Below are 9,287 nucleotides of genomic sequence, written 5' to 3'. Positions count from 1 at the left end.
TGGTAAGGTTGCCGACATGTGGTCCGAACCTATGCGCGCAGAATTGTGAGGGCAACTTGGGTCGTTTCATGAAGCTTGTTACCGAATTCAACAATTTGGGTGTGTCCGATCTGGAGATTCTCGGCTGTAGCTATCGGTACCGACATTGGCGCGCACTATCCAACGGGTCCAATCCTCCCTTATGCAATGCTGTATTGTGGTGGCTAATTCCCTTCAGCCCAGATACAAGTCTGGTAATTTAGTTGTAAATATATTGTTTATACTTCACATCTGTCTGCCCTCTGTGATATATACACACATGTATTTTCCTCATATTCGCAGTAGAAAAAAATATACTAGATAAGTAAGCTAGATTATTGGTACGTTCATGAACTTTATCTGTTTTTATTTTGAATAAAATATACTAAAATAAATGAACAAGTGTGTGTCTATTTTTCATTTAAATCAATTCTTAGCCTTGTAAAGCGTTTCAGATTTGAATGCTACAAATAAACAATATCAGTATATGTATATATATTTGATGAAATTATATTCACTTGTATCCTCTCTTCTCATTCACTGAACTTGTTACAGAACTGCTAATGGCTTTAGTAGTCACCTTTGCTTAAACCTTGCTTTGATTGTCATATGTACTCAAGGTTCAATGTTGAATTAGAAAATGATCTAATTTCAATGGCCTTCTGATCTACAAAACTGGCGGAGGCTGTGACGATAACCGCAGGCACAAACGCCGTCGAAGCGGTGATGCGAGGAAATCTACAACGCCAGCTCACTACTCAAAACCACCAGTACCCATGAGATTTTGTAGTCACTTGACACGTAGCAAAAACATATTACTTCAAATTGCACAGCTCGCATCTGCACGGTGGAGGATGTGAAGTCGGTGTTGTAAGGACGATATCTGCTGCGATACCTCAATTAGAAGTGAAGGAATGATTCAAAAGCACTGTTTGCAAGGCCCCGCCATGGCTAAAGTAGCATGTTGAGGCACAACTGTTACAAACAAGCTTATGAACATAAACCTGTTAGGAGCAAAGCTCGACTTATTTTACATTTGTTTGTTTTTTGTTTTTTTTGTTTTTTTTTTTTAATCTATGCTTTAGAGCTCTTAAGAATTGTGTTCTAAGTTGAAAAAATTGATCGCAGGTCGAGGTTCTTCTCCTTGCATAGTGGATACTCGTTGAAGTGCTCCAACGACTGTGTGACTTATTGTCACTCCATTTCTTCAGACGGTTGATAGAGTCACATGCACAATGCGAGTTAGAGTCTGAGTGTGGTGATGAATTCGTTGATGCAATCGTTGAGGTTGATTTCTTGGTGGTGGCGAAGACTTCGTCATTGGAGGATAGCCCTCCATAAAGTTTCAAGGCGAAGCGGTGGTGTTGAAGAAAAAATGTAGTTTTGGTTCTACTATAAATGCTAGGAGATTTTATGTAGTCAATAGAGGTGTTTGCCCTCGGGTTTATTTATCTTAGTGCGAGTGTGCCGAATAGATTTTGGATTAATGTGAGGCATTTCATAAGAATTTTTGGACTCTGGAGGATGCTGAGGTTTTTGTAGGTCTTTTAGTTTAGGTTTTTGTACCTTCTGAGTTAAATCCCTCTCTAAAACTCAGATAGGTGATGTTGGGTTCTATTGTAGATTCTTAGTTTTCTATAGGCAGTTTTGCAAGACCTTCTTGTTCTTTATTTCTAATAAATTGATGTTGTGCGAGGGGTTTGGTAAACTGATTTGCTTGCTGAAAGAGATGTAGCTGACCTCTACACTTCTTTCTTCAAATTTCTCTCAGATATAGTGATGTTCTAGTTCTATGTGCTTTGTTCTTTGATGCATGATTGGGTTCTTAACAAGCATGATAGTACTGAAATTATCACAGAGTAGGGGGGGGGGGGTTGGTCCTGGTATTTTCACCTGGAGTTCTTGTAATAGTCGTTGAAAGTAGGTTATGTTTCTTGCTGCTTCCGACAAAACTCGATATTCTGCTTCGTTGGAAGACAATAACGTGGGTTGCAATTTACTTGTCCAGGCTATAGGTGCTGATTCTAATTTATTCAGAATTCTAGACATTGACTTCCTTGTATCTATCTCCCCCGCCCAGTCCGCATGTGTAAAAACCAGAAGTCTGTTATCATTTGTTGTTGGGTAAAGTATTTTGTAATTCATCGTGCCTTTGAGGTATCTCAATACGTTTTTGGCTGCGATTAGATGATCATGTTGTGGATTGCTCATGAATCTTGAGACACAGCCAATTGCGTATTGGATATCCCAGCGATTCATGGTGGCATAGAGCAGCCCCCCAACTAAACTTTTGTACATGTGTGGGTCAATTGCAGGAGTTCTAGTCTCCTTTTGAAGTTTTCATTTCGGGTTCATTGATACTAGTAAGGAGTTGCAAGAGGTCATCCCAAATTTATCCAGCAATTTTTGGATGTACCTTCGTTGGTGGAAATAAATGGCACAATTGTCGTATATTAGCTCTACTCCAAGGTAAATCTTTGCATCACCCAAGTTGGTTATTTCAAATGTTTGCATTATGTCGTTTTTGGTTGTTATGATGATGTCATCTACATAGAATATTACCACAGTATGCTTGTCATTGCTAATAGAAAAGTATAGGTTTGGGTCTTCTTTGCTCTTGGTCAGTACTTGTGTTTGAAGGTATCCATCAATCCTGCTGTACTAGGCTCTGGGGCTTGACATAGCCCATATAATACCTTTTCTAATTTATAGACTTTGCCTCGTCTCATTTCGTTCTGGAACCTTGGAGGTACTGTCATGTAGACTTCTTCATCAATTTTCCCGTTGAGGAAAGCGCTTTTGACGTCTAAGTGCTGCAGTTTCCACTGTTTCTTTGGAGTTAATGCAATTATGCTCCAAATGGTGGACTATCTAACTACAGGTGCGAACGTTTCACCAAAGTCAATCTCTTCTTCTTATTCAAATCCCCGGGCTACGAGCCTCGCCTTCAATTTTTTTGCCTGTTTTCTTGATGCAATTTTCAATTTGAAAATCTAGTTTGTAGATATGGGTGACTTTCTCGCAGGTAGATCAACCAGATGCCAAGTCTGATTTTGTGTTATGGAATCTACCTCTTGATCTATCGTGGTTTTCCATCCTTTGTGTTGAATCGCTTGTTCAAAGATTTCAGGTTCAAATTCTATTCTTTCTGTCGTCAGTAAATAGTTGTCAATGAATCTGCTCCTTGGTCTCTGTTCTTGTATTTGGTATTATCTTTCTCTCAATTAAGTCAGTTTGTGTTCTGGAAACTGCGCAAGTGAACTTTGCGCGTGGTTGTGGTGTCCAATGCTGTCATCATTGCTATCACTTGAAAATTGATTAGTGGAACTAGAAGTTGGAGGTGCGTTGTCGGATAAGTCTTGAGCGACGGGGAATTCTACTTGTTTGGCGGCTTCAATTTTTCTAGATTCCTAATCTGGGAATGAGGCGAGTTTTTCCATTTTAAAGTCTTGAGGGCTTATTTTGTCATAGCCTACTTGGCTCTTATCTATAACTACATCACAACTAATATAGAGTTTGCGTTTTACAGGATCAAAGACTCTGTACGCTTTTGAGTGTTCATCATAGCCTACGAAGATACAACGTAGTGTTTTGTTGTCCAATTTAGATCTACTCTCCTTTGGTATGTGTAGGTATGCTAGGGCGTCCACTCTAGGTTTTGTTTTCAAGAATCTTTGTTTGGGTGTAGTACCATGGTAAGCTCTTGTGGGACTTATATTTACAAGGTAGTTGGCTATATTGATGACTTTTGTCCACAGAAATCCGAGCAATTGGTAGACAGCCAACATTGATCTAGCTCTTTCAACCAAGGTTTTGTTCCATCTTTCACTCACTCCATTTTTTTGAGGTGTCCTTGCCATAGTTAGCTGCCTTACTATGCCATGGTTTGTTAGGAAGTTGTTAACTTCGTGTAATAGGTATTTCCCTCCCATGTCTGTTTGTAGCATCAGTATTTTCTTGCATGTTTTGGATCCTATTCTTGATTTAAACTCTCTAAACTTTCCAAATGTCTCGCTTTTATTCTTTATAAAGTAAACGCAACTTTTCCTGGAGAATTTGTCTATAAAGACAACAAAGTATCTTGATCCAACTAATGACGGAGTTTGAACAGGTCCAACAAGGTCAGAGTGAATTAGTTGCAATACTTATGTGCTCCTATGTGATGTTGTCTTTGAGAAGCGCTCTGTGTGTTGGCGTCCAACAAGTCAATCTCCACAGATTTCCTTCGTGTATCCAAGCATGGATAGTCCAATGACCCTTACTGCTCTTGAAAGGTGCTGAAGACCTACGTAATGAAGATGTCCATATCTTTGGTGCCAGAGTCGTATATCTCATTTTAATAATATTGAGTTTACTTTAGCTTCCAATGATTTGTTTGTAAATCTACAGAGGTCATTTGATGGATCTCGTCTTCCTAAGGCTAATATTATCTGTTTCTTGTGGTTGTTCAGAATAATGCATTGCAAATTGGTAAACACTATGATATGACCTTGATCAATCAATGATCCTACTAATAAGAGACTATGTGTCAAAGTCCGCACATATAGAATATTTCCCAACTTTATTTTACTTGAGACTATTTTCACAATAGATGAGCCGGCGGCTCCAACTTGGTGAACACCATTGTCGGCTATTTTTACAGTGTGACCAGATGAGTTCCCTTCTATCCATTGTAGTTTTGCTCTCACTCTTGTGACATGATTACTAGCTCTAGAATCCATGTACCAATGCTGATTTTGGTATTTGGTCAAATTTGCATGTGAAGACCACTCTATCACTCCTGCATAGTTTCCTTTATTGTAGTTTGAACTAGGATAGTACTTCATGTGAGAACAATTTTTCGCAATGTGGCCTAGGTTTCCACATGTATAGCATACTACAATTCTGGGACTTCTAAACTGTCCAGATTTATTAGGATAAGCAGTTGGAAGGTTACCCTAATGGTGTCCAGACGCATTTCCTCTCAGCTGAGAATTACAGTTGTATTGTGATAATGGTTGTTGTTGTGGAATGGTACAGATCCTCGACCATAGCTGCGTCCTCTTCGACCTTCTTCTTAGAAGTAACCTCTTCATCTTGGAAAGAACGGTCGCTAGAAGTGTACTAATAGTGCCTTGTCTTGTTCGAGCTTCTACTCTCGCACTACCACTTGGTGTGTCTATGTGAGGATTTTTTTCATAACTTCTTCAAAGGATGGGCTTGTCATGTACGTGATCCTTTGGATTACCATCTCGTAACTCCTTGGTAGTCCATTGAGAACAATATTGTTCAATGTCTTGTCCTCAACTACCTCCCTGAACGCCTTCAGTTGGTTCCTGATGTCCATTGCTTCAGATAGATAAGTATTGATGTCTCCTCCTTTCATCACCATGTTGTGTAGTTTGCTCATGAGTAACATGGTAAAGGAGGTGGCGCTTTTGGAATAGAAATGTAACAAGCACACAGCGGAGCTGGAGACGATGCTGATAGAGCTAAAGCCGATTGTAGATAGCATTAATCCATCTACCGCTAACTTTGCGGTGGGAAATTGGTTGAAGGGTTTGCGCATGAGGTTAGATTGCTTGAAGCACATGTTGCAAGCCCTGAAAAGGAATTGTTTCACTATTCCTGAATTTCTTAATTCCAGATAGCTGGTGAAGGAGAAGGAGCTGCTAAGCAACATTCTGTCACAAGCTTCAATTGTGGGTTTTGCAGTATTCTCGGAGACTTCTGCAAATATGATGAAGCTGCTCGATGAACAAAAACAAAGTCAAATGAGATTTATCTTCATTTAGAGAGGTTGAAGTTGGCCTGTGCTACCAAATTAGCACTTGACAAGTCTCAATACGGGTAAAGAAAGTCAGAGGATGTAATGGCTGCGATATCATCTATCACAAGTGAAGTGGATACCATCCGCTTGACTTCCACACATACTAGTGCTTTGCCAAAAGTCTCCACCTCCACTAACATGCCGTGCGGCGTGGATATGGAGAAGGTGTTCGGAAGAGATGGGAATGTGGAAGAAGCAAAGAAGTTGTTACTGGACCAGAACACACTCATGATAGGGTTCTTGGCAATAGGTGGGGCAGAGAAGATGCTTGCCGCTCAGCAAGTCTTCTATGACAATGCCAAACGAGTGCACTTCACACGGGGTTGCTTCTGGTTCACTATCAATAGAGACTTGTCGGTGGGGAGTCTCTTCCACAACCTCATTGAAGATCACTGATTGCTCAGATGCCCGCCAAAACATTCCCATGGATGATATGAAAACAGAGCTAAGTGAGGATCTTAAGGATAAGAAGAACATGCTTGTTGTCCTGGACGATGTTTGGGAAGAAAATGTGCTACGCTCGGTGGCATCTGTGGTCCTCTCAAGAGCGGGGTGCAAAATCCTCGTCACCACTTGCATAGAGTAGGTGTTGGACAAAAACCATGTGACAAAGCTTAAATTTGTGTTGCTAGATGAAGAGAACACTTGGAAGTTGTTCTGATGGCAAGCACTTTGAGGGACCAATCGTGTGTTTCTGGAGCTAAAAAAGCTAGCTGAGGACGTGATGGGCAAATGTGGTGGACTTTTGCTGGCGCTCAAAGTGATTGGCAGTGTGTTTGCAGGGAAGCTAATCGAGGCTTTTAGGAGTTGTCTTTGTAGAAGCAAAATATGCGGATATTTTAGACAAGGATCACAAAATGCGGCTGCACAGTTGACTCAAACTCAGTTTTGATGAGCTTGGAAGTATCGATCAAAGACTAAAGGATTGCCAAGTTGGGATATACGAAGATTTGTTGCCGTTGTAGAGAGGGAAAGGAATTGTGGGAGAGAAGTCTGAGTATGATCCGAACCTAGAAGCGTGTAGGCTGGTGGGCGTGTTGGTCTCCCGCTCATCAAGGATCTAGGCAGAGGCAGGAGGACAAGTCTTTTAGTTTGCAGGTTGTCTCTCATGTTGACAAAGCTGAAGGAGCAACCTGCCAAACTGGATGCCCCAGAGCTCCAAGTTCTATTACGAGACAATCTTTTGAGGTCAATTTCCAAGAAACTCTTCAACAATCTTCACAGCATCCGCGTTTTGGATCTAAGGACTGAGATCAATTCGCTACTGAAGAATGTTAGAGACATAAAATCTCTGTCAGTTTGACTTGGACGAATATAGAGACGCTCTCACAATCAATCGGGAAGTTGGTCGGCATGGAGGAGCTGTATCTTGAATGCTGTGATCGTCTCACTTACTTACCTTCCAATTTAATTCACCTCACCAGGTTGTAAATCCTGTATATTGATGGAAGTAAGCATTTGTTCAGAACGAGTCTTTGGGAGGGACTTTCCAAAATGTTCAGAAGGAAATTAGTGGTGTGGGACCTCGTCAACTTGGTTGGCTTGGAACATTCGAGTGTCTAGAATGGTAATTCCTTGGAAACAATGTTGTTCCCAGCTGACGGCATCAAAGAGGCTCCAGAAGTTGAAGTTCATTGGAAATGGTTGGCAACTTCCAGAGTTTCCAGAGTTGAGTGATGACCAGCAGCATTCGAAATACCTTGAGCTTTCATGTGGGGGTTGGTTTCTCTTCCAAACCGCTTGTGTTCCCTCCCTCTTCTGCTTTCTTTATACAATGCTCAATGTTGGTCTCACTTCCAACTCTAGATCATCTTCCAAATTTGGTGAGATTGAATATCTTTGATTGTGATGTTTTGGAGGCTTTACCAACTTCTTTTGGTAGAAAAGATGGCTTTCTAGCTCTTGTAAGATTTGATTTACAAGTATGTGATAAACTTGCATCTTTGCCAAAGTTGGAAGATGGTGCAATAATATGTCTTAAATACCTTTGTTTATGACTATTGAAGAATCTTGATGCTCTTTTATTGTCACTTGTAAAATTGAAGAATATACAAACCTTAAATCTAAGTTATTGCACCAACCTCAAGAATTTAGAACATGAGCATCTAAACTGAGAGACTGAGAGAGCTTTCATAATCATGTAGAATTGACTGTATGGGGTTGTAAATCACTCTCCCAATTGCCAAGTAGCCTTGCTTTCTTAACTTTAAATTCCTTCTAATGGGAGGAACTCATAATGCTTCCATCTCTCTAAAAATAGAGGAAGCGATTTCTAATAAAGAAAGTGATAATAAAACAAGATTGACGTTTAAGATAATGTGGAAGATGATATTTATTTGTTAGATAGGATTAATATACATAATATATTCATTAAATAATACAAATAAATTATTGATTAGATGGTCATTAAAGTAATCTTTGTTTTAGTTAATAACATATTACTTTGTTTATAAATTGTTCATAAGTTGTATATAAATTTGGTGATTTAAACATCTTCTTTGGTAGATTTTGTTTGAAATATGTATTGTTTTCATTATTGGATGTAAAAAGATTAGAATAAATAGATTAAACATTCTTGTGATCATTTGTGGTTCAATATCCATTGAATGGACTAAACCTTTATTGACAAATTTCTTTGATGATTTAGGAGCTTTTAATTTAAACATACATTGTATGCATAATAGAATAAATTGGTTCTGAGATTTAGATATTAAGAGAAAAAATGAACAATTAATTTGCATAAGTATATATATATATATATATATATAAGTTTAAAATTATACAAACTTAATAAAGAGATTAGAATTAGGATTAATACAAGAAAATCAAAACATAAGAAACAGGGAGTTGAGTTTACAATATTAATCATATAATATAACCAATAAGAATCCAGAAGTGATTTTGAAACATTGTCCAATTTTTAAAAAGTATACAATTAATTATATTATGTATTAGTCTCCAAATCAATATCTTCTATAAATAAAACAAATAATTTCTTCTTATAGTAAAATATTCATCTCTAGATCCAGGTTGAATTTAGGTTAAATATAGTTTTATGGTATGCTATAATTTACCTTATGTTTTTACAGATTAAATTTTTTTTAGAGTATTTGAAGATATATACTTTGTGACCCTTGTTTTACATATGTGATAACAATTGATAAGTTTACTTCCAAACTTGTTCTAATTTAGTGATTTTCAAACCATGTACTCCAAATTTATGCATATTATTGCTCTGTGAACAACTTGATTCATATGAAATATTAAATAATAATAATAATAATAATAATGAACATTTTTCACATTCACCAATTATATCTCTTATTTTTTGTTTGAAGAAACACAATATCATTCAATATTCCTTTAAAAAAAAATTATACTTAAGCAATAATAGATTAAATACAATACTATTTTGTACACAAAAAATATTTGAGGAAATTGTTCTTCTAAAAAAGATCCA

At 38.0% G+C, this 9,287-nt stretch overlaps 1 long non-coding RNA gene across 2 annotated transcripts; it reads left to right on the top strand.

Annotated features, from left to right (window-relative positions):
• The first annotated feature begins 894 nt into the window (after positions 1-894).
• On the top strand, positions 895-7,821 carry LOC149987878 (uncharacterized). 2 transcript variants are annotated; one of them, XR_016506429.1, is made up of 4 exons: positions 895-1,024; positions 1,147-2,033; positions 2,334-2,487; positions 2,782-7,821. It is a non-coding gene; the product is annotated as an uncharacterized LOC149987878 (long non-coding RNA). The 2 variants fall into 2 exon arrangements; XR_016506428.1 differs by having other exon boundaries at positions 895-2,033.
• The last annotated feature ends 1,466 nt before the right edge of the window (positions 7,822-9,287 follow it).

Source organism: Physcomitrium patens, chromosome 14 (assembly GCF_059467195.1).
Source record: "Physcomitrium patens ecotype Gransden chromosome 14, ASM5946719v1, whole genome shotgun sequence".
In the NCBI taxonomy this organism is placed as follows: Eukaryota; Viridiplantae; Streptophyta; class Bryopsida; order Funariales; family Funariaceae; genus Physcomitrium; species Physcomitrium patens.
The sequence above is the reverse complement of the archived record's forward strand: the minus strand, read 5'-3'. Positions and strand labels throughout refer to the sequence as shown.